A 25,000-nucleotide genomic window follows, 5' to 3' on the forward strand; every position below is an offset into this window, starting at 1 on the left:
ACTAGTTCAAGAAAGCGCATTTTAATTTCAAGTAAATCTTAAGTTACTATAACAAAAATATGAACTCGCGAATAAAAATATTTCTAACGACAATTACGTTACAGTACCTTTAATCACTGAACTTCATTACGAGTTTCAGTACAGATAAGCAAAGATAAAATAAAAGCAATAAAAACGTTAACCTCCTCAAGGTCGTCATGGTATCCAATTTGTTCTGTTGGTATGTCCGCAAACCAAGGCAGCGTCACAAGAAACCCTACAAAAACAAACCGCGCCTAATAGCTCGAACACTTCATCAACGTTAACCACGAAAATATCCACAACACGAATACTTAAAAAACTCAAAATATATGACAACACGACCAAGATTCGACGAAGCCTAAGTACGGAATGACCTGGGACATTACTCATTAGGTTATTACTGAACTCAGTTATCACTGACGTCACAAGTAAAGTAATGTTGGTAGACGACGACGATGTAGAACAGAAATGAAACTTCCCTATTTCTTGGTTTGCTAGGGGAGGAAAGTTGACATATGATGGTGGGGGATGGAATAGAAAATTGACGAATGAGTGGCCCAAAGCCATTCTTACCTTCAAGGGGAAACCAGAAAAAAATTATAAATGGTATCCTGGTTAGCATTTGATTCTGTTTATCTCTACTGAAAGACATCGCTGAATGCTTTGTAGCCAACAGATGGCGTTGTGATCGTAGGTTTGCTCGAATTCATAAAATTGTGGGTTTGCTAATTTGCTTTCTATGTCCTGTTAGCAGGTCCAAGGACTTGTTAAGAGGTTCGTAGGAGGTCCTACATCCAAAAGAAACCAATTTGATTTCTTGTGAGTGGTGTTTTTAGTTGTAATATTTGATTTCATGATTTAAGGCTATTTCTCAAAAACTTAGAGTTTGGTTCTTAAAGTAGTTTATGTAAATTTATTAAATTGTATTGGGTATCAAATTACGATTTTTTTTATGTTTTGGCACATTCCTTTCGGAAGTAAAAAAAAAGCTTTGTTTTTGAATGAAACAGTAATTTTGTTTAATATTCAAGCTTAATCCCCTCCAGCGCTGACTACTCCTTCATGTGAATATTAAGGCCTCTAGTGATGGCTATCCATAAATATAAAATTAAATCTTACTTTCCTTATGAGCATTGGCCTCAAATAATTCAGGTCTTCATTGACGTAATTCAACTTTAAGCCAGGTCGTCCTAGTTTATTTTTTTTAAACTTTACTTTGTTTGAAGTGGTGTTTTCAGGGTTTATATGTAAGTTAGCCATAGTAATTCTGTGTGGTTCATAAGTTATAAACTTAATAGGCCACTGAACTGAATCAGTTCAGCTGGAAAGAAAGTTGCTATAGAATATCCCTTTAATTATATTACCGTAGAAGATAGTTTGAGTCTGGCTGCTTTTAGCACAGAAAACAACATTACTTTTGTTTAATATACAATTGCTCGAGTACTTAACATTGATTATTTTGTAGGTGTAATTTTAAGAATACCTTTATTACATATGGCTTTATTACATATGGCTTTTCTTTAGAGTACTGTAATGCAAATTGAGCATATAAAATTTCGACCTTGCTCTCTGGTTAAATTTTAATTTTCTGAAGTTTTTGAAATTCAGCTTAAATTGTCTGAACTGGAGCAACATACAAAACGTCCTCTGTGGAAATTGTATCTACAATTTCTCCTGTAACAGGTTGAGCAAGGGATCTCCCGAGTGTGCAGGTTGTTATTTCAAAAACTAGAAGCCTGGCCAATTCGAGGTTTATAAATTAACTGAGTTTTACTAAAGCCGGTTTACATATTCTTTTGGTTGGAGGGCAGTTGCTCGGTGCTGTGAACAGCCATTGCACTGATTTTTAATCTATAAGTATGATTAAGGTGGACTTCATATATTAATGACTATAGACTAAAAGGAAAGTAAAGACTCAACCCAAGCAATTCAGCCTTGATAATACATACTACCATTGCAAGATAATCCTTGTGACAATACAAACAAGTAAAAAATGCGCCGAAGATCCTTCAGCGCAATCGAGTTTTCTGTACAGCCTGTAATACTGTATGAAACTCTCAGCCACGGTCCGATGGTGGCCTGTGTTGTTGGCACCTATAGCGGTGTCATACGCACGATCCATGGCTAACTTCACCCTTAAATAAAATAAAAACTACTGAGGATAGAAGGCTGCAATTTGGTATGTTTGATGATTGGAGGTTGGATGATCAACATACCAATTTGCAGCCCTCTAACCGCAGTAATTTTTAAGATCTGAGGGAGGACAGAAAAGTGCGGACGGACAGACGAATATCCTTCTCTATAATAGTTTTCTTTTACAGAAAACAAAAACTGTCTGAATTTAATGAGAATTTAATCTTAAAGGAAAGGGTTTCAGATCGGCTATTAGGGTTATCACTTGTATGCCGAGTTGTGTTTGTTGAATCCAGGTATAAATGTCACAGGAGAATAGTCACAGAAAAAAGTCAATAATCTTTCCTAGATAGTGACCCCCTCGAATTTCCGTATAAACATAAAAGACTGTAAATATCGTAAAGATAATGACCCCCAAGAAATATTGTGAATTTTTCCTCTGTGACTTTATACCGGCCGCCATAAATTAATGTGACTTTTTTTTCCTGTGACTTTTTTTCCTAGTCAAAATTGTGACTTTTTTCCCTGTGGATTTTTTTTCCTGTGACTTTATTACCGGCCACCATGTTTGTTAAGGGGTTGTTGCTACGTGCTGCAAAATGCCAAGTGTAATAAAAATCGATTGCCTGTCAGTGCTATCGTAACTTGCTATACAAAAAGGATTAAGATAAATGGCACTAAAACAAAAGTTACTGAAATATTCTTTATACCCAACATATTAACACTATTTAATAGTAGGGAGAACAGTGCGTAAGTGTAACGAATAATGAATACAGAGTTCTTAACAATAAAAGTGGTTATGAACAACAATAAGTTGGATGTGTGTATCTGGGGATTTCCCTCCAGAAAAACCCGCTTAACTTAGTTTGACTCATAACTTACCAGCCTTCATTAAAGAGGGCATGAGTACTAGAGTGTCATAGCTCGAATCAAATATAGTTAACCTTCTATGCTACTCGCATAATGTTTTCTCCGATTCCGTGTATATCGAAGATCAAAGCAAATTGAGACGAAGGGCACTCGACTTTTAACTGTGAGGCTCGGGGCACGCCGAGAAAAGTCGAGTTTGCTCTGGTCTTCAGACGTATGTACCGACCTGATAAAAATTCGCAGTTCCGGAATTAATCCCAGCTCTTCAGTTTGGACTGACAATATTTCCGAGAGATTGATCAAACAACGCTGCGTTTGCCTGCTTCCTTTTGATTTTCTGAATTCAAGTTTCCCTGCCTGGCATATATTTGTCTAAGGAGACGGTCCGGCGTTCAATATCTGATGTTGGAGTGACAAATTCTGTCTGCTGAGAAAACAGGGGTCAGCGCCGGTGGCAATTTTTGATAAAAGCTCGTATAAGTGGTGAAAATTGTACATACTTATACACGGGCTAGTTGTGAAAGAGGCTGACCTAGGCCGAATGCGGCAAGCTTAAACGTATACTTTATTACTTAGAGACCATCGCAATTATGTAGAGAAAGAAATGCTTGAATATTTGTTGATTTCTATAATTTGACCCATGATAGAGCTTTTGATAAAGTTTCATGACTGATCGGAGGCACATTTGACATAACTCTCTTGCCAGACAGGGTCACAAATCGACCAGAAATTAAATAAAGAATAATACAGAGAAAAATAATGATCTAAAGAAGATGAAGCCAGATATCGTAACTACTGTAGTTTGGAATTCAATAGCCTCAATACACACTGCATTAAAATTTTAATCACCCATTTAATTATAGTATTCGCAGTATTAGCATCTCATTAATACGGTAATTTATCGTGTATGTAGTGTAAAGAGTTTAATTATTTATCTAATTGCATATATGCAGCATCGAGAGCATAACTATCCGTTTCATTATAGCATTATGCAAAAACCTGGAATTAATCATTCATTGAATATGCACAGCATAGTTTACCGGGCATCCATGAATGCCAAAATAGTTATAGCAATTAGGTTTGAGTCCCGAACAGATAATAATTCTTAAAATTCACTGTGTAAGTAATTATAGGTCGTAATCATCATCCAGATCATTGTGCTACAGAGAATGATACCTAATGAATATAACCTCATGAGATTGTGGTTTCACAATTGTATCCCATTGTTAATATATTTTGTTGGGCGCTTGAATCAAAAACAGAAGACATTTGCACAATCGAAAAAATATAATCATTATTACACATTGTCGTATAAGGATATTCTCGGTGACGTCAGAATATAAACTTGATTTTTCTTTTTATGCCCAGCCGCCATTTCCATTTTATATATCATAAAAGAAAGTTTCTTTCTGATTAATGGTTTTAAATAGCTACCGACTTGATGAGTTTTAATGGCAAGTCCCTCCTACTAATTAAGTTAACAAATTCGACCTTAAAAAATCAAGTGGAAACCAATGGGCATACATCAAAGTACAAATCTTTCCGATGAATCGAGATTAACGAAATATCAGTTTTGAGCTTTCAACTTTTACATACAATACCTAGTTACGGTAGGTGGCATAGATCATTCTTAACACTTAACATTTATAAAGGTTGATTTCGAATCCCAGCCTGTGACCACCAGCCATGAGAAAGTACTAGTCTGTTGGGAGTCCCGACATGCCACCTTACAAGATAAGTACCAGACACCATTCAAAGGTGTCGGGCGGATTTTTAGTTTTCTGTAAAGGAAACTATTGTGCCGGCTTTGTCTGTCCGTCCGCACTTTTTTCTGTCGCCACTTTTTCTGTCCGCCGTAAAAAAAAAAAAAAAAATCTTAAAAACTACTGAGGATAGAGAGTTGCAAGTTGGTATGTTGATCATCCACCTTCAGTCATCAAACACCAAATTTCAGCCCTCTAGCCTCAGCAGTTTTTATTCTATTCAAGGTTAAAATTAGTCATAATCGTGCTCCTGGCAACGATATAGGATAGGCCACCACCGGGTCGTGGTTAAAGTTTCGTGGGCCGTGGCTCATACAGCATTATAGCGAGACCACCGAAAGATAGATAAATTTTCAATGGCCTTGAGTATACGCTGTACAGAAAACTCGATCGCGCCGAAAAAAACTTTTACTTGTTATTCTTATTAACTATTTACACATACGGAATTTTACGGGATTTTTGTCACCAGGAAGAAATATACCTGGATTGAGAAGTTTTCTTGCAAAACATTATGATTCCTGATGGCAGTTGCATGAAATATGTGGAAAATATAGTTATCAAACTCTTCTAAACAAAGGCAACCCTTGGGTTAGTTCTTGTAAATGATATTTGAGTTTTTATTGTTACCAACAGATAATAGACCTAGGAAAAGTCATATCATTGCTTTTAGATGAGAGAGAGAGAGAGAGAGAGAGAGAGAGAGAGAGAGAGAGAGAGAGAGAGAGAGAGAGAGAGGCAGTCAGGTAACTCTTTTAGCTTGGTCTCTAGCAGAGATTTATACGGTGATCAGGACACGATTCATTAGATATTTCAAGTTATAAAAGTAGCTTTTAAAATAAAACAAGTCAAAATGCGCTAAAGTTTCTTCGGCGCAATCGAGTCTCTGTATAATCAAGGGCACCGAAAATAGATCTATCTTTCGGTGGTCTCGGTATAATACTGTATGAGCCGCGACCCATGAAACTTCAACAACGGCCCGTTGGTGGCATGGCTTATATCGTTGCCAGAAGCACGATCTTGGCTAACTTTAGCCTTAAATAAAATAAAAACTACTGAGGCTAGAGGGCTGCAATTTGGTATGTTTGATGATTGGAGGGTGGATGATCAACATAGCAGTTTCCAGCCCTCTAGCCTCAGCTGTTTTTAAGATCTGAGAGCGGACAGAAAAGTGTGCTGACAGGAAAGTGCTGATGGACAGACAAAGCCGGCACAATAGTTTTCTTTTTAGAAAACTAAAAAAATGGAACAAAATAAATTAAAATAAAGTAAAATCCATTTCTGGCGCATTTTTCGCCATCACGACTTTTAATTGAGTTTTACAATGAAGACTGTAAAAAACGGATAATTTCATAGTCAGGTTTGTATGAGTTTTCTATATCATAAGTTTCGTGAGTTTATTTATTTTCCATTTATACATTCTTAAATTAATCTTACTTTCTTTAAAATCTCTCATGACTAACAAATGTAACCTGTATTCGCAGGTAGTAGCTATAGAACGTTGATACCACATTTTCACATATTTTTGTAGAGAAGGACGAGAGGTCAGAGCCTGATCCTCTACAAAACGGGAAAACCTACAAAAAGTACAAGAGTTCAAGAGATACAACGAATAGTAAGTAGTAGGATATATTACTTATATTGGTCAAAGCTACAAAATGAAATATAAGCTAAAATACAGCATTTCGCAATTTATGAAACAATTCCCATAACCAGCAAGTCTGCAAGGAAGCTAAAACATTTACCTTATCAAATACACTTAGAATTCTATTGTAGTTGACAAGATGAAAATCATTTGGCAATTCAAGGAATATAGTTTAAAAAGAACGTTTGACAGAGAATAATCAGAAAAAAAGTTTTACGAAACATAATGAAGAAACAAAGATACAGCCACCTGACCGCAAAAATTCAAAATATACCAAACGACAAATTAACCTCGAAACTCCCTGTGATTAAACACCGATATTTTCCGCAGATTTTGAATAATTGAAGGCCACGGAAGGTTCCTGCACGTGTGAAAGAATCATGGATCGCTGCTGGTGCCTTTCGTGACTGCCGGAGCCCTCGAGGGTTTTCATTAACAAAGGACTCTCTCTCTTTCCAGTCAGTCGACCGATCATGCCATCTGGTTGATTAAAACGGATTAGGAATCAGGTGAGCCGATTTTCACGCTTTTAGTGACCTTCTCCCGAGGCTGCTTGAAAAAAAAAAGGATAATGAATTACCAAAGCTGTTCTTTATACACTTGGTTGTCTGACTAGATAAAGTAAAGCTCTCAAAGTTTAGATATTTGACTAGGTAAAGCTCTCAAAGTTTAGATATTTGACTAGGTAAAGCTCTCAAAGTTTAGATATTTGACTAGGTAAAGCTCTCAAAGTTTAGATATTTAACTATGTCTCTCTCTCTCTCTCTCTCTCTCTCTCTCTCTCTCTCTCTCTCTCACACACACACACACACACATTCTCTCTCTCTCTCTCTCTCTCACGCACACACACACACACATTCTCTCTCTCTCTCTCTCTCTCTCTCTCTCTCTCTCTCTCGCACACACACACACACATTCTCTCTCTCTCTCTCTCTCTCTCATTAAAACAAAGAAGGTTTCTTACGAATCTCATCCAATTTTATGCTGATCTTTTTTCCATCCAAATTTTAGGCCACATACATTAATCTGCTGCAATTGGGAGTCTGCACTACATTTCCCAAGAGGTTTTGAGGTCAATCATAACAATAGACTGCAATGTTAAGACGGCATTTAAACATTTTTTTTTTACCAGTTTAAAATGTCAAATCTGTGTCCGGTCCATTATATTTGCAAGGTGACAAGATTATATTGTCACTGATTTTGACAGACGACAGGTCCTGTTATTTTGTCAGATTCTTTTCAAACGTGAGTTGTAAAGACACGGCTCTAATTCATGTAGGATGGTAATGTAGAAATCGTTCACCTCATTCTTCTTGTGGAAATAAGTTTACATTATTCGGTTGATAAAGAAGGTATTATATTTTTTTTTTTACTGAAACTTATCTTATAACTGTAAATTCTAACATCATTGTATTACTGCTAATTTGATCAAGGTTATAAATACATACACACACACATATATATATATATATATATATATATATATATATATATATATATATATATATATATATATGGTAGTTCATACGAGTATAACTAAGGAAAATTGATATGGTTGTGGACATAGCAGATATTTTGATCCTTTAGCTGATAATCAATATTCTTTCGTTCATTCATCTCTTCCTATACTATTTCATTAGAATCACATATTGTTTATCTAAGAAACGCCAAAATTCAGAGCTTCAAGGGCAAGGAATTAATTATACATTCTGCTCATTAGGCTAATCTCTTTTCACTTAAACAGTTCTGAATGAAAACGTTATTTATACAGTTCATTCTTCTGTGGAAAGTTTTTTCATTTGCGGGATAAGACTTTGAAAAACTGACCTACAAAGACAACTAGGGTTAGTAGATTTTTTGTCTTTGTAATTAAAGGAGAAGCAAATTGTAAATTGTAAACCTTGATCATTTTATCAATAGCGAGTCGACACTTTTGTTACCCGTGATTTTAAGTATATCTTAGTTTAACCAGACCACTGAGCTGATTAACAGCTCTCCTAGGGCTGGCCCGAAGGATTAGATTTATTTTACGTGGCTAAGAACCAACTGGTTACCTAGCAACGGGACCTACAGCTTATTGTGGAATCCGAACCACGTTATGACGAGAAATGTATTTCTATCACCAGAAATAAATTCCTCCAATTCTTCATTGGCCGGTCGGAGAGTCGAACGCTGGGCCAACAGCGTGCTAGCCGAGAGCTCTACCCACCCCTCCAATTAAGAACTTACCCATGATTTTAATGTATATGGCTCTGGGGGCCTTTTTGAGTGAGCCTACAATTTCATTCTTTCATTCTTTTTAGGAAGTAATGTTGATTTTTTTTTTATTTCCAAGGGCTGCATGTAGTATAAACGAGCTTCTGAGAATTACTTACTTAAAATAAGAAAAATTATAACTAATTTACACCTTTTTCCTCTAGATTCTCGACCTTACCTATCACAGTAGATAACAAAAATTTTCCTCCAAAAGTTTTATTTGTAAGATAAAGATAATATTGTACAAGTTATGGCAAAATCAAGAACTACTATTCTCCTTTCGCATTCCTGTACGAAAGTTTTATATCATGTGAAAAAAATTAAAAACTGCGGTAATTTGATGAAGTTTCATGTTTTTATATAATGACATGTACTTATTGAATTTAAGAATTAGTTAACAATCATAAAAAAAACAGAAATTTCCAGTGCCACAGGCTGATTTCATAAGTAATATTAATTTTTTGTCCATCGGTAATAATTCGAAAATTTTTAATTTGCAAGGAACGTCCTGAAAACAAGGCACCGTAGGGTATTGATGAAAAAACTAATTGCAGCATAATGTTGCAAACAGTGAAATATAACGAAATAAAAAAGAAAACATCTGGATCTTTTAACACGTTTTCCTGATAATGGATTCATCAAATATTTCCCAAAGTATCGTACAAAACTGGAATCATCTTTAATTCAGATGAAGTCTGCTTAATATTCTTATAGATCTTGAATAAAAACACAAAACCTAAAGTATGTTGATGAATCTAGTGTTTAAAACTAGGAAATTACGATACCATTATAATTTAAAACGATTTTACAGAACTATCGACGCGTTTGTAAGCCTGCGGTAGCTCTTTCGCCTCGTGAGATATTTATAATTTTGCATTTTTCATTCTGCTCTTAAATTCAAGGGAACTTTTAGGGGAATTCAAGATTCGCTTCCAATGCCAATCATCATATTAGGGGCACCCTTTTGGGGAAAGGAATCTTTTATTCATAGCGGCAAGCGCCGCATATCATTATAGAGTCGATTTCCATAAACTGTGTTAGCATATTTCCACTTGTTTCACCTTTTTTTCTCAATACTGCTCTTTCCCGCTTCGCGGCTCTTTGATTTTGGGAGTTTATACTTCACTTGTTAGGGAATGGGGTTCCTTGGGTTTATTCTTCAGCAGATAAAATGCTCTATCAATTATGCATCGTATGAAGAGAAAACAAACCTCCCTAGTATAATGGGTATTTACGTATCAATCGAATGCTCACGTGTTGAGAGAGTAAACCTCGCTAGATTAAGAAGAGAGAGAGAGAGAGAGAGAGAGAGAGAGAGAGAGAGAGAGAGAGAGAGAGAGAGAGAGATGAACTATTTGAGAACTGAGAGAGAGGGGAACCGAGAGACCTCCTCCTCCTCCTCGTCAAAGGATGACTTGAAGGCCAATAATTGAAATCCCAAGGCAATCTCGACACCTAAAAGGGCTCTCCCGTCGGGAGTCAATAGGTCGGCGATTGAGGCTCCATTGGACAAGCGGAGAACTCGCAGAGAACTCTCAGTACAGTGCTGACAACGAGAGAAAAGTATTAAGATGGCATTGCTCGAGAACGTAATAATATTGTGTATTTAAAAGGAATGTGATATATACGGGCGTTTCACATTAAATATAAGACATCGATGGCATTCAGTTAATCATATTGAAATTACACCTTACTTATTCATATTCCTTCACTCTCCTAGAAGTTAGTACTGATGTAATTTCATCTAGATAGAAAACTCAAACTTATGCTGATAAGACTAATCTTTCACTCTTTACTCATGCAGAAGCTTATCTTTCTTCCTCTCCTTATTTCTTTCGAAATTCATGAATTATGTACCACACTTTTTACCAACATATCTTTATTCGTATTATCCCTAAATCGGAACTATCAAAAATCTCTGTGGTCTTTGTACTGTGTAGAAACCGATCATCAGATAATCATCAGGTTTTATTTTTATTTGTGAATAATGACGTTTGTATTCCTACCATATTTCCAAACAGAATCTCGAATAAACCTTCATAAGCTTCCAGCCTTCATTTCCCCCTTAATTCCTCGACTCGCTCGCTGCCTTATATTTCTCTCGCCGGCAACCCCCACACAGAGGTCATTAGGGCAGGTAAATAAGACACTGAATGTCTTTAAAACTTCGTCACAAGACACCTCCCCCCCTCCCCTTACTCAAGGCAGTGAGATCAAAGCGAGATGTTAGACGAAAAGAGACTAATACGAAACTCAAACATAGCTTAACGTCATAATTCAGTAATGATGTTTGGTCAGAAATCGCACCCAAATAGTGACAAAATGGTTAAAGAAAATAACAAAAATAGAGGAAAATATCTCGACAGTGAGTAAACAAATGGTTAATTTTTTAACAAAGGGAAACACTAATATATGGCACAATAATTCGTGCGATACTACATACATAGAGAATGTAAAATATTTTATATTCTGACGAAGAATTTATATCTTGTATTAAACTGTAGCCATTTTTCGAAGGCAATGTCCTGGATTTTTTATTACATTTTCCTTACATCGGTAAAGTGCGCTTCTTCAGTTACCAACTTTTGACAGATATTTTTTTTTTAAACTGTGCTCCTAAGCGGTGGTGTTTAATATTCAACCTTTATATAATATTATATGACAGCTGATCCCAAGAAGTATTTTTGATGAAAAGTTTTATGCAACTGAATTGTAGAAAGAGTAAAATGAATCTCTCGCAGGAATAGAATGAACTAGAAAATAATATGAGCCATCAACAATATATCAATTTTCCTGTAATATATATATGTATATAAACACACACACACACACACACACACATATATATATATATATATATATATATATATATATATATATATATATATATATGTATATGTATATGTATGTATGTATATATATATATATATATATATATATATATATATATATATATATATATATATATATATATATATATATATATATATATATATATATGATCAAATTCACCTCAAAATATCGTTGCTTTACAGAAGAAGAATAAAATTTGAAAAAATCATATTTTAAGTTTCGTCGATCACCACACAAAAAGTAACAGGTAGGAAAAGGTGTCGACACTCATGAAAATGTTCATGAAATCGCTTTAGGGCTTTTCATTTTCGTTCCCTTTCACCGATTGTTGACTGTTAATGGGTATTGGCAGGTCACTGGCAACGATCCAAATGAAAAGAATGGGCGATATAGTGACCCAACTCTTGCTCTGAATATTAAAATCCTCTCAGTAATGGTTCTTTTCATAGGCAGAAGGACGCACACTCATTGGGGAACTTTCAACAGGTCGAAGACTGCAAAAGCTTTTATTCTTTTTTCAATTTATTTATGGAATTGATTATATTTCTTACGTAAGTTGAAGGTCATTGGATAAACTGAGCTAGGGTCAAGGAAAAGATTTGCTTCTCGTAAAATTACCGTGAATATCTTTTATTTCCTTTTATTTATTCTTCTATTTATTTATGGAATTGATTATATTTCTTACGTAAGCTGAAGGTCATTGAATAAACTGAGCTAGGGTCAAGGAAGAGACTTGCTTCTCTTAAAATTACTGCGAATATCTTTTTATTTCCTTTTATTTATTTTCTTTATTTATTTATGGAATTGATTATATTTCTTACGTAAGCTGAAGGTCTTTGGATAAACTGAGCTAGGGTCAAGGAAGAGATTTGCTTCGATTAAAATTACGGCGAATGTCTTTTATTTCCTATTATTTTTTTTTATTTGTAGATATGATTATATTTCGTACGTAATTTGAAGGTCATTAGATAAACTGAGCTGGGGTAAAGGAAAAGATTTGCTTGCGATAAAATTACTGAGAATGTCTTTTATTTCCTATTATTTTTTAAAAATTTATTTATAGATATGATTATATTTCATAAGTTATTTGAAGGTCATTCGATAAACTGAGCTAAGGTCAAGGAAAAGATTCGCTCCTCTTAAAATTATGCGAATGTCTTTTATTTCCTATTATTTTTTTTTATTAATTTATGGATACGATTATATTTCATAAGTTATTTCAAGGTCATTAGATAAACTGAGCTGGGGGTCACGGAAAAGATTTGCTTGTGATAAAATTGCTGAAAATGTCTTTTATTTCTTATTAATTTTTTAGCCAAGAAATGACACCTAATTTTTAACTGCGTTGGAAATCGTGACAGAAAAATGTGGTTACGCCAATTAAATTACTGAGAGTGTCTTTAATTTCTTATAGCTTGTTTAGGCAAATATCGACATGCCTAGTTATTAACTGCATTGGAAATCGCGTCAGAAAATTGTGGTTTCAGCGATAAAAACTATCAATGAAATAGTGATTTTTTTTATTAGGTAAATTATGGCATACTCAGTTATTAACTGCACTAGACATCATAACAGAAAACTATAGTTACGCCAATAAAGAAAAAAACAGTGAAACGGTGCTGGGAGCACAACGACCGTACTCCTCTTGCATGCAATGCTAATATGTCGTTTCTGGCTGAACAGAACAGTTGCTGTGTTACCCAGCAAGGACTCATGTTTAATGTAGTTGACAGGGGCAAAATGACGGCGCAGGTGTGCCGAATTATTCATGTGATTTAGTTTTATTGTTGGGAGGTTTTGGTTATTCATAAATTCGAGTTTGTGAAACAAAATGTTTTATAAGCCGTGATGGAAGGGGACATTGGGGATCTGAATGGTTCTGTAAATAATTTCTTCATGTTTTTTTTTTTTTTGCTTGGTTTGTTTGTGCTTTTGTTTGTCTGTCTATCTGTCTGCCTGCTGTTTGGAAAGGTTACACATAAAGTTGTATGTGTATTTTTACGTGTCTGTCTGTTGTTTGTGCATTTTTACGAATATTTTACCGAATATTGGGCCCCGTGATTTTAGTGTAGGTAAGAATATGCGTTTTGGCTTGAAAAGAACCTCTCTCTCTCTCTCTCTCTCTCGTATGAGACGATGATTACAACACGATTCCATATCGAAAAATGTCCAAGCATATGTTAAAAGTTTATATCATACTAAACGCTGCACACTAAGTTAGGTTAGGTTAGGACGTTGGCGAAGGTTTGCGTTCTTCAAGTAACTTACTTATCGCTACTTTTAAAGTAGTTATGTATGAGTGTATATACACTGCGAGCGCGGCTGTCGTTTTGTATACATATTCATGATCTGGAAATATATGATGGCAGCCTGTGTCATCATATATGGTTTATACAATATATCTGCCAAACTCAAAGAAAAAAAAAATAACGACGCATCAAAAATTAAATGAACCCTAAAGAAAAATAAATAGAAAAATATTTATCCAAAATTATTCTCTTTATAGAAAACGAGAAAGCGAACAAAATAATCGCGAAAGAAAGAAGAAGAAGAAGAAGAATAAAAAAAAAATCTCAGCTCTTCCACAGAGATAATGAGGATTGCGTTATATCATATCTCCGAGGACTTTTAAATTATGCCCCTCTCCATGCGTAGGTGAATTGTCTAACTTTAAAAGACTTTTGGAAACTCTGACAACTTTTATCTTTACTTAGAATTCATGGGATCTCTCCCACCGATATTCCAGTTAGCATTATGCATTCAGGAATCCTAGTTCCAAGTTGTAAAATGAATGTTTGAGTAAGTTTATGAAGAACGACACGAGAGGAGGTTGTAAAGACGGATGGAAACTGGGAAATGACGTCAGAGAATTGAGAAAATGCAAATGGAGGTGAAATGAATGAGGGGGAAATAAATTCAGTCATATGAAGTGGGTTTGGGATTCATTACACTTATGACAAGAGAAGTTCTTTGTCACAGGTTTAAAATAAGAACGATTCAAATCATGACACATAAAAAAGTATATAAGAAAAAGTCCTCCATGAATGATATAGAGGACCTCTCCCCTTGAAATCATATATGACAAGAGCAAAGGGGTTAGACTGGTCTCAGAGTAAGCCGATAAAATAACGTTAATAAAAGTATGTCATCCCTACTCAGCGAGATGCTAAAAAGTCAATTTAAGTATACCTTAGTTTAACCAGACCACTGAGCTGATTAACAGCTCTCCTAGGGCTGGCCCGAAGGATTAAATTTATTTTACGTGGCTAAGAACCAATTGGTTACCTAGCAACGGGACCTACAGCTTATTGTGGAATCCGAACCACATTATGACGAGAAATGAATTTCTATCACCAGAAATAAATTCCTCTAATTCTTCATCAGCCAGTCGGAGAGTCGAACGCTGGGCCAACAGCGTGCTACCCGAAATCTCTACCCACCCCTCCAATGAAGAACTTCAGCGAGATGCGTTGCTATGCCAGCAGAATAGGCAGAGATTTCGTAAATACTTCCGATTATATCACGTATCTTTGATGTTCTCTCAGGATGCCATTTCAATATAATGTAATTAATTTTCATAAAAAAAACAGCGCGAGGAACGTGGTTGAGAATCATTAAAGTTAATTAAATATTCCGTATATGGTAAAACCTTGTGGGCAGCGGCAAAGAATTGAAGAACTTCGATCGCGCAATCTCCATATACTTATTAAAAAAATCATATAAAAAAGTAATATAATTATTATACATATGGGAAAAAAATTATTTAAAGAAAGTATTAAAACGGAAAATAAATAGAATATCACATAGTCTTATCAGTGGCTAACCAATTTTTCAAATGCATTTATGAATTACGGAAAGGTTAAAAAGTAATACGGTCGTGAAATAATCACACACCTTTTGAAAGGGTAAAGATTACAAGGAACACCACAAGAATTAAAGTATATAAAAAGAAAAACAAAGAGAAATAAAACAACCCAGTGTCACTCTGGTACCGTCTCTGACTTTTGTATTCCCCCGAAGACCTCTCTCAAAATTCCCGCAACGGCGCCGCCAAATAATTCCATACATCGCGAATTACCGTCGCGGGATTCGGTAATCCCCGGGAATGGTTCCCTCATCAAACTGACACAACATCCTGGAGAGACTGTGATCCGACAAGAGGTTTCTTTGGAAGTTACGGTGACTTTGTCGAAGATGTGGAAGGCTGAGGAAAGATAGTGAGAGACTCACTATATTTTCTCTGCTGATAATGTTCAAGAGGCGTTTTTTTTTAAAATAAAAGATTCATGTAAGAAGGCTTATGGTGTTGTTAATATTTCCCGACAGATTGAGGAAAGATGGTGAGTCTCACTTATTTTCTGAAGAAAAATGGCGAGTGTCTCACTGTATTTACTGTGTTGATAAAGTTCAAGAGGCGTTTATTTCATAAAAGATGCTCGTGAGAAGGCTTCTGGTGTTGGTATTACTTAAAGATGAAATGAACTTGCTTATTAAAGAGGTTGGACCTCGAAAATAGACAATTTGGTCAAAATTCTTCCGTCATTTGTTTTCATTCTAAAGTTTGACTGAGTCCAGTAATACCTCCCATACCATATTTTTGTATTCACGTTTGTAAAGTTTGTTTGTAAAGTAACATTAAAATTAAAACACTTCGTTTATTGTACGGTGTATCACAGAGCTGATTTAAAAAAAAAATTATGAAAGAGGAAAATGTGACAAGAACAAAATTGCTTATTTCCTCATTCCTGCGAGATGATTCGCATGCCTCTCTTTGTAGTGCAGTGACAGCGATATTGTTCAAATATACATTCAAAATAAGTCAGCACTGACAACACAGCAGCATTATGAAAATAGTTATCATGAAAATCATAAATGCACCATCTGTCAAATGTGACATCTTTTTTTAGTTTAGGTACTGACAACAGTAAAAAAGAACGTTATGAACACATTTCTCGCGAACAAGAATTTTTCTGTATCATTTTCTTCCTGTAATTGAAGCAAACCTTTCCCCAGCTAACAAAAAATATATACACGACGTTACAAAATGTCCACTACAAAAATGGAGAAAAATCTCAAACTCTTTCTTCTTTCTCTTTTAATTTTGTTCTTTTTAGCCTTTCATGGAAAGACGAGAGACCAAGGGATGCTGAAGTGATGTAATATCGGCGGAGCCTGTACTGAGCACGAAAAGATTTTGTTACTCGTGTAACAGGCTTATGTTTCAAAAGATATAAGAGAATTACGTTGCACAGGACCTACTCAAAAAAGAATCGTGTGCGATAAAATTTCCGTTTTACGAGGCAATTTCATCCCCTTTGTGAGGAGAGAGTGAGGAGAGAGAGGGGAGGGAGAGAAAAGAGAGAGAGAGAGAGAGAGAGAGAGAGAGAGAGAGAGAGAGAGAGAGAGAGAGAGAGAGATTGGGGTTATACGGCAAAGGCAAGAGTGAATGATGAAGGGGAGACTAAGGGTCAAAATGCCAAAAATAAATAAAGGTCAAAATGCCAAAAATAAATAAAGGTCAAAATGCCAAAAATAAATAAAGGTGAAACAGCAAGCAAAGAATAATTAAAGTATAGTAAATTCCACAATATTTATATAGCGTTGTTGAAAAACCAAATTTAAATATTTAAAAAGAATAACGTGGCAAAATGAAATATAAAAAGGAGTGACTGATGGAAATTGATGGATTACTTGAAAATTTTCCTCGGCAAGTGAATGTAGGCATAACAAATGAGTCGAAAATCATTAAGACTACTGACGGACAAGAGGAAATGTTACAAAAAATGAGAACAAAACGGAGAACAAGAAAACAGTAAAATCAAGAAGAAACTTTACAAAAAGTGACAACAAAAAGGTGAACAAGAAAATAGTAAAATTAATTCCACAAAGAGAAAATCTTATAGTATGTTATATATTTCACTTTCCATCGAAGGATGTTCACGGATATCAATCAAACAAAAGTGCTGATTTCACTGGTATTCCAAAATTCACTTCTTTATCACTTTGGGGACGGATATGGATTAAGAGAAGGAACAGAAGAATAATTCTCAAAGTAAGCGATAAACTGACTTCTTGCAAGGTTAAAAAAAAAATCACACGCCCCAGGGAAAGGGGCGCGCAGAGGGGGAATCCTTTGCAGGAGTGGATATAGTCATCGGACCAAGAATTCGGAGAATTGCTGACTTGCACAGTGCACATGGGAAGTCCTAGCGTGGCGGTTTTATGAAACCGCTTCATTGGACTTGGGACTTTCCCCTTCTGTTCAGTGGCGAGATTCTTACAAAAGGATATGTAGAAAAAAGAAATAAGGTTAAGAGTAAGTGTATGGACAAAAAAAAAAAAGATTGTATTTATTGAGAGAAAGGGGGAAATCGGGTAAGAATAAATGTACTGTATATAGAAAAAAGGGATCATGTTTACTGATTATTTTGTATTTAATATAATTCTGCCACTATCAGATAACGAAAGAAATACCTATAAAAGTATTATTCCAGGCATGGGCAGATAAGGCCAATGTAATGAACTTGTATCCCACATTTAAAACCGTAATGGTCTCATTAGCGTATATGGTATATTTAGGATTATATAATATTCATCTAAGTAATGTCTCAAAGGTAACTTGATGAAATCTCAGCCGCAAAGTTTCCATTAAATGATGCTCTTAGTACATTTTAACGGTAAATATTGTAAAAAAAAAAAAAAAAAGATATCACTGTTTGGGACACTAAAATTAATTTTTAGAGACATACTCTCAATGTAAGTGCTGACAGTGTAATAGTTGACAGCTTAAAATAAATAGGAATTCAGACCTCAGCATGAATATTAGAGTAAATTTTAGATGAGAACTAAATATAAAAATGAAAGGTAGAATTGACCTCAAATGCACAAATAAGAGAGTAAGACCCCTGCAGAATTTTATCGTTAAAATGGAAAAGGTGCAGATAAACGAAAAGAAGAAATAGGAATGCCACGAGCAAGGGAAAAGCAGAAAAAGCTAGGAATGTCACAAACAAAGAAAAGAGGACCAGGTGTGCAGTAAAAGATGAAATGGAATATTTCGTTTCCAAGTTGTAGGATAAGAGCAAGATAAGGGGGGAAAATACAAGCCCAGTACACTTGGAATAACTAACGACCCTCCTTCCCCCACCTACACACACACACACATACACACACACACACATGCACACACACACAAACAAACAATATAAATCTGCCTAGAAACACGAAAACATTACTTGAGAAAATAAGAAAAAAAAGTGGGTGAAATCTGTTTTTTAATTTGCTTTATGAGCAACAATGCGGTAATTCATCAGCCGTCTGACTATTTTGCAATTTCATCAAGATTTATAGCGTAAGCAAACGCAGAAAAATGTCAAAAGTAACGAAAGCCTATGTATGTTTAAGGATTAGAAATTATGTTGATTGTGGGTGCTTCCAAATTATCAGAACGTATTTGCAATTGTATTTATATAATTACGACCATAAATAAACACAGTAACCTTAATATCATTTATATATAATGCCGAATAATGCATACGACAGCAAATGATAAATATTGAACCACGCATTAAATTCAAAGCTCAAAAAAAGAGAAAAAATCTAATAACACATTACATAATTCTGTTGAATTTTCCTTCTCATTTGTTCCGGTCGGGAGGGCAATAATTTCATGCTGGATGTCGCGAAATTTTTGATGCCGTCCGTTAATATGGCAGGGGAATTTAGGAAAATGTTTCTGATTTAGGAGCTGAGACAGACGATTGGGAATTACGTCTGGTCACAAAATATTTGGCGACATTTTATGTTGCACGGGCGGGAATCTCTCTCGCGTATTCTTATTTTGCATAGATGTCATTTTTTATCTTCTAACAGGAAGCCTTTTTTTTTGTTTGTTTGTTTGTTTTTTAGTTTTCTGTAAAAAAAAACTAGTGTGACGGCTTTACCTGTCCGCCCTCACTTTTTCTATCCGCCCTCAGATCTTAAAAACTACTGAGGTTAGAGGGCTGCAAATTGTTATGTTGATCATCCACCCTACAATCATCAATCATACTAAATTGCAGCCCACTAGCCTCAGTAGTTTTTATTATATTCAAGGTTAAAGTTAGCCATAATCGTGCTTCTGGCAACACTATAGGACAGGCCACCACCGGCGGTGGCTGAAAGCTTCATGGACCACGGCTCGTACAGCATTATACACTGTACAGAAAACTTGATTGCGCCGAAGAAACCTCTGCGCATATTTTACTTTTTTTTTTTTTTTACTTGAATTGTTAGTTAGTCTGTCTCTCTAACTATAACTAATTCTCATTTGCTTTTACGACAGTCTTCGATTTCACGGCCAAATATGCGAGAACAAACTATAAAATTTTATGTACGGTCGCGATGTTAAGCAACGAATATCAATAATTCAAAATCTAGCTTTTTCGCAGCGAAGGTTAAATAAAAGAAAAAATTCTTTTTTTTTTTTCATAAAACTGTATACACAAAATTCACGCAATAAATTCTTCTTAGTCAGTCACAAAATTTGTTTATTTAGCCTTTATATCAGCTGTTTATATCTGAAAATGTCAGTAAGATAATAAAAAAAAATCTGAGCATAGGGGTTAAATTTTACATATTATTGACCCTGTTTTCGACGGAGGCATTATTCGTGTAGGAGCTTACTCTTGTAGTTTCATTGATAATTCTTGAACTCCCAAGAAAAAAAGAATCGTCAGTGCCAACTAGTGGCTAAGTAAAAGGTGAAATAAACATAAAGTCACATAACTTGACTTTTTGAGTTTGGAAATCATTATTAATATCTAACGTTATGGGAAGCCTCTACGCTTATTTAAGTTGATAAAAAGTTAATTTTATCTACGAATCGTCAAATTCCCTGATGAAGAAATGAAAATATTAATAATAACAACATCCCAATCTTTCTTAAAAAAACAAGGGTAGAGACAACATTTGCTTAAACAAATATTTCAACGCAAAAAAAAAAAAAAATAATAGAAATAAAACTTATATTTGTAAACCATAAAAAAACATAAAAGATAAGTTATTGCTAGTAAGATATCAAAAATTCGGTACAGTAAATGTAAAAATTCACGAAACTTGAATATTTCGCGTTTTTGAACAAATGTTATGACCTATTTCGCGTTCATGAAATGGACAGCTTTGAAATAAAACAATAGACAATTTTTAGCATAGCGTTATTAACAGTCAACGGCGTTATCTCCCAATAACACTCGTGTATATGGGCAAATAAGCGTGTATGTGTGTTGGTACGGGTGAAATTATATTCTTGATTTGGAAAGGTATAGGCCGAAATTCACTGCATCGCGTATTTTACGCATTTTTGCGTACAAGCTTCTTTTCACGATTATCCCTCTTTGTTCATCTGTAGCAGTAAGCCCACGGTAGGGCTTGAGCGAAAATGTTTCTAATCGTTGTATGTAGCTTGTTAATTTCTTTAAAACTGTGTTTAGAATATTCATTTCCTTTCGTAATAACCTGAAAATTATGAGGGTTCATAAGACTGTTGTAAAGTCATAAAGGGCTTTATTTCCGCAAATATTATACCAGTGAATATGATTCCTCATTATATTCATATAATAAAATGCGTGTCTCGCTCGTCAGACGCATTACAGCACATGTTTTGTAATATCATATTCACTGATGGCATATATCAGCTCTCCATTCATTTTTATATAATAAAAGAAATGTAGTTCGGGCCTTCAAATATCATACGAAATGAGATAATGAAATGACTAAATAAATTCTGTCATAAACATATTTATTCACACATAACCTTTCGGTTATGAATGACACATTTATTATTATTTCATCATCTGTACCAAGACTATAGCACAAAGAAAATGTTAAATGGCGAAAGCCTCAGCCATAAAAAATATTTCATGAGTAAAAATCAGTTTCTGAGGTAAAAACTAATCTAATTTTATAATTTTTTCTGTCTCAGTTATTATTATCTCATTCTCTATACCAAGACTTTAGCACCTAGAAGAGAATGGGTTATAAACAAAACCTCGGCCATAAGAAATATATCCTGAGTAAAAATTAGTCTCTTAGGTCAAAAACTATTTTAATTTTATAAATTTTTCTCTGTCTCAATCATTATTGTACCAAGACTAACACCAAGAAGAGAATGAGATAGAAAGAAAATCTCATCCATGAAAAAATATTTCCTGAGCAAAAATTAGTCTCTGAGGTCAAAAACTATATTACGTTTATGAATCTTTCCCTTTCTCACTCATTATTATTTCATCTTCTCTACCAAGACTATGGCACAAAGAAGAAAATGATGTATAGAGAAAACCTCAGCCATGAAAATATTTCCTGAGTAAAAATTAGTCTCTGAGGTCCAAACCATATTACCTTTGTAAATCTTTCTCTTTCCCTTCCCTTCGGGTGAAGCAGGAAGATAGTAAATCCCCCTTCTAGGAAAAAACAAAAATAATGATTAATCATTAGTTTTAAATCTCGGAATTTTCATCCTGTCGCCATTTCACCAGCTCCTCGTTAAGCTTAATCGACAGCTAATTAAGTCTTCACGCTCTGGCGACCTTCCCATCTTATCGAGAGAGATTCGGAGCGAAAGTTTTTTTTTCTTATTTCCCCTCTTTCTTTCGCCGTTTCAGTTCGTCATGAAGAAGACGTGATAACTGGACATTCTAACCGAGAAAAAGACTTCGGTGGTGCTAGTTATGGAAGAGCTGTGTAGGGGGTAAATTTCTCCTCCTTCAGGCAACAGTGTAATACTTGATAATCTCTTCTGCAGCCAGCCAGTAACGCCTTAACTTTAAAGGGGAAGTGAGATACTTTTATCGCCTCAGCACCTTTGTTTGTAATTGGAATGGACATCGAATAAAATATTTAAAATGAAAAAGTGGATGTCTTTGGTAGGAAAGCCACTATTAGCGGCATTTTCACAGAATAAATAAGATTCCGCTGAAAAAAATGTATCAAGAGAAAAAAAATATATGAAACTGACACCGAATATTTAGGAGGATTGACATCACACTCATAGATCATAAAGATTTTAATGCTTTGGAAGCGATTCAGAGTAAAACGTAAAATCAAAGATATATGATTGAGAGACCTTTCTTGGAAGTTCTTAAGTGCTTGAAATTAAATTACCGATTTATTCTAGCAACTCGTAATTAAAATTATTTTGATGTTAGTGTAGTCATTTAGAATTAACAAGGGAAGGGCAAACAAAATGCATTATAGAAGAATTCTTTTACAATAAACTAAAAAAAAATTCAGAATTAAAAAATAAATAGCATGAACTTCAGTAACGAACAAAAAATGGAAATAAGGGAGGAAAATGCTTGATGTATTTATTCACACACACACATACACAAAACACACACACACACACACACACACACACACACACACATATATATATATATATATATATATATATATATAAAATATAGTATGTATATATATATATATATATATATATATATATATATATATATATATATATATATATATATATATATAACTTCATAAACTACAGAACGAAACAGCGGCTATCAGCACTATCACTTTAACAAAAGGCCGTACATAACGGCATTAATTAGGTCGAGACCAAATTGGAAATCCAATCAGTGTTTCGAATAAGCCTCCATTAACTTGTCTCATTCCAATGAATAAGACTAATAAGCCGCATAGAGCCAGTGTTGATTAATGATCCATTCCTAAGACTGGAATGCAGTCGGAATATTACACTTAGTGTAATTACTGAAGGTCTACATCTGACAACGTTCTTCGTCGAACTGTTATTTACAAGTCTCGAGGTTTATGATGATTCCATAAATTATCTTACATTAATCTAGCTAGATATACCAGATGGTTAATGATATCTTATATATTTACTTATTTCAGTAGATGAAACCTATCCACATGGAATGAGCACACCAAAGGGGCCACTGACTTGAAAGTCAAGCTTCCAAAAAACGCTAGTTTCAACCTCCCACCGCAGATCCCACACCGCGGCAGTAACTGATCATGATACAGAGCCAGTGATTTTTCATGGCCCTGGGGGAGAAGCGAAACCCGCGACATCTGAGTGGCATGTCTCGACACTAACCACTATACCAGCGGACCAGCATATCTCTATGTACCAGCAGCATTTTACTTAAACATTAAATCAGACCCTTTGATTTCCTATCCAGTGTTTAACGTTCCCTTAGCCATTAATTTGGACGATTCATACGTCAGTTTTTTATACCATCTTTCCTTCCAGAGACTTCCTAACCTCATGGTGTTTTTCTCTTGTATAAACACAAACTTTGATATGCTGTTTTTTTCTATGTTTAAAACAAAACTGTTTTTCATGTTGTTGTTTCATGTGTTACTAGGGATAAAAATACCGTAGGCTCTGAGATATACTGTATATTGATGGAGACGTGGAATTCTTAACAAAACAAATATGGCAACTATGCACCCTAGCAAAAAACAGAATAGAATCGTATATTATGATAGCAATTGGAAAAAGTCCATAATTGTCAATTATAGTCGATTTTTCATCTATTTACATTGTCTACGATCACTTAGCTAATTTTCTTTGCGCATAAAAATGTAATCTTGATTTACAAACGGATACATATTGCTGTGCCATCTTGTATGTTAACGACACTAAGCCGTTTGAAGGATTTAAGGAATCCTCAATTTCTAGCATTACCAGTAACTGTTGTGGTAAGAATAATACACCATAAGTAACATCTCAACGACTTTCTCTAAATATTTTTAAATATTTCACCGAGGTTCCGAGGCTTGTTTCTTTCAAAGCAGCAAAAGTAACTACTTCATAATTCTCGTTTTGCAAATTTGCTAACTTACCCTTGTGCAAAAATGCGGACTACCCCGCCTCCCCCCACCAAAAATCGTACCACCAAATTTTGATATGACTTACCCTTCACTACCGGAATTTTCACCCCGATATTCATGAGGAATTTCCTGAGCAAACAATGTCCGAGTTACGTTCATAATTCCCTTTCACCTGTTCTGTTGTAATTTTCATTTTTTCCTCTTTGCTCTCGAGTCCTGCCTTAATTTGGCTTCCTTGTGTAAAGAGTCGCGGAAGGGAGAGTCGTCGAGGCCTTTTGATGTCTTATTGACTTGCCTTAATGACCTCCTCCTCCTCCTACTCCTCCTCCTCCGCGTAGACGCAGAGGAGAAGAAACCTGAGAGGCAGCAAGAAGTGGGGAGGAAAGCAGGTTAAAAAAAAGGGGCACTGGAAGTTTACATAATTTCATTAGAGAGATACTGAAACATGGTAGACACAGGCCGCGTTTTCATGCTCCCAGGAGGGATCATTTGAGAGACACATTCAGTTAGTTAAGAACAATTCAAAGAGAAGTGAGAAATTAAAGGGTATTTTTGGTGAGGCAGCCTATTGTTATAAGTGAGTTTGCAATCAACTCTGATATTAATCTTCTAAAATTAT

The 25,000-nt window shown here is 35.0% G+C and overlaps 1 protein-coding gene and 1 long non-coding RNA gene across 2 annotated transcripts in view; both read right to left on the reverse strand.

The window, feature by feature from the left end:
- The window catches only part of LOC136825950 (uncharacterized), a 1,384-nt gene extending 988 nt beyond the window's left edge, over window positions 1-396 (reverse strand). Inside the window, exon 1 of the long non-coding RNA XR_010849489.1 lies at window positions 108-396. This is a non-coding gene — a long non-coding RNA (uncharacterized lncRNA). The remainder of the gene's footprint in view (window positions 1-107) is intronic.
- LOC136826333 (uncharacterized) overlaps window positions 1-25,000 on the reverse strand; it is a 512,729-nt gene that overhangs the window by 257,540 nt on the left and 230,189 nt on the right. The gene's annotated exons all lie outside the window — the stretch shown is intronic.

The sequence above is a fragment of the Macrobrachium rosenbergii genome, chromosome 40 (genome assembly GCF_040412425.1).
Source record: "Macrobrachium rosenbergii isolate ZJJX-2024 chromosome 40, ASM4041242v1, whole genome shotgun sequence".
Classification (NCBI taxonomy): domain Eukaryota; kingdom Metazoa; phylum Arthropoda; class Malacostraca; order Decapoda; family Palaemonidae; genus Macrobrachium; species Macrobrachium rosenbergii.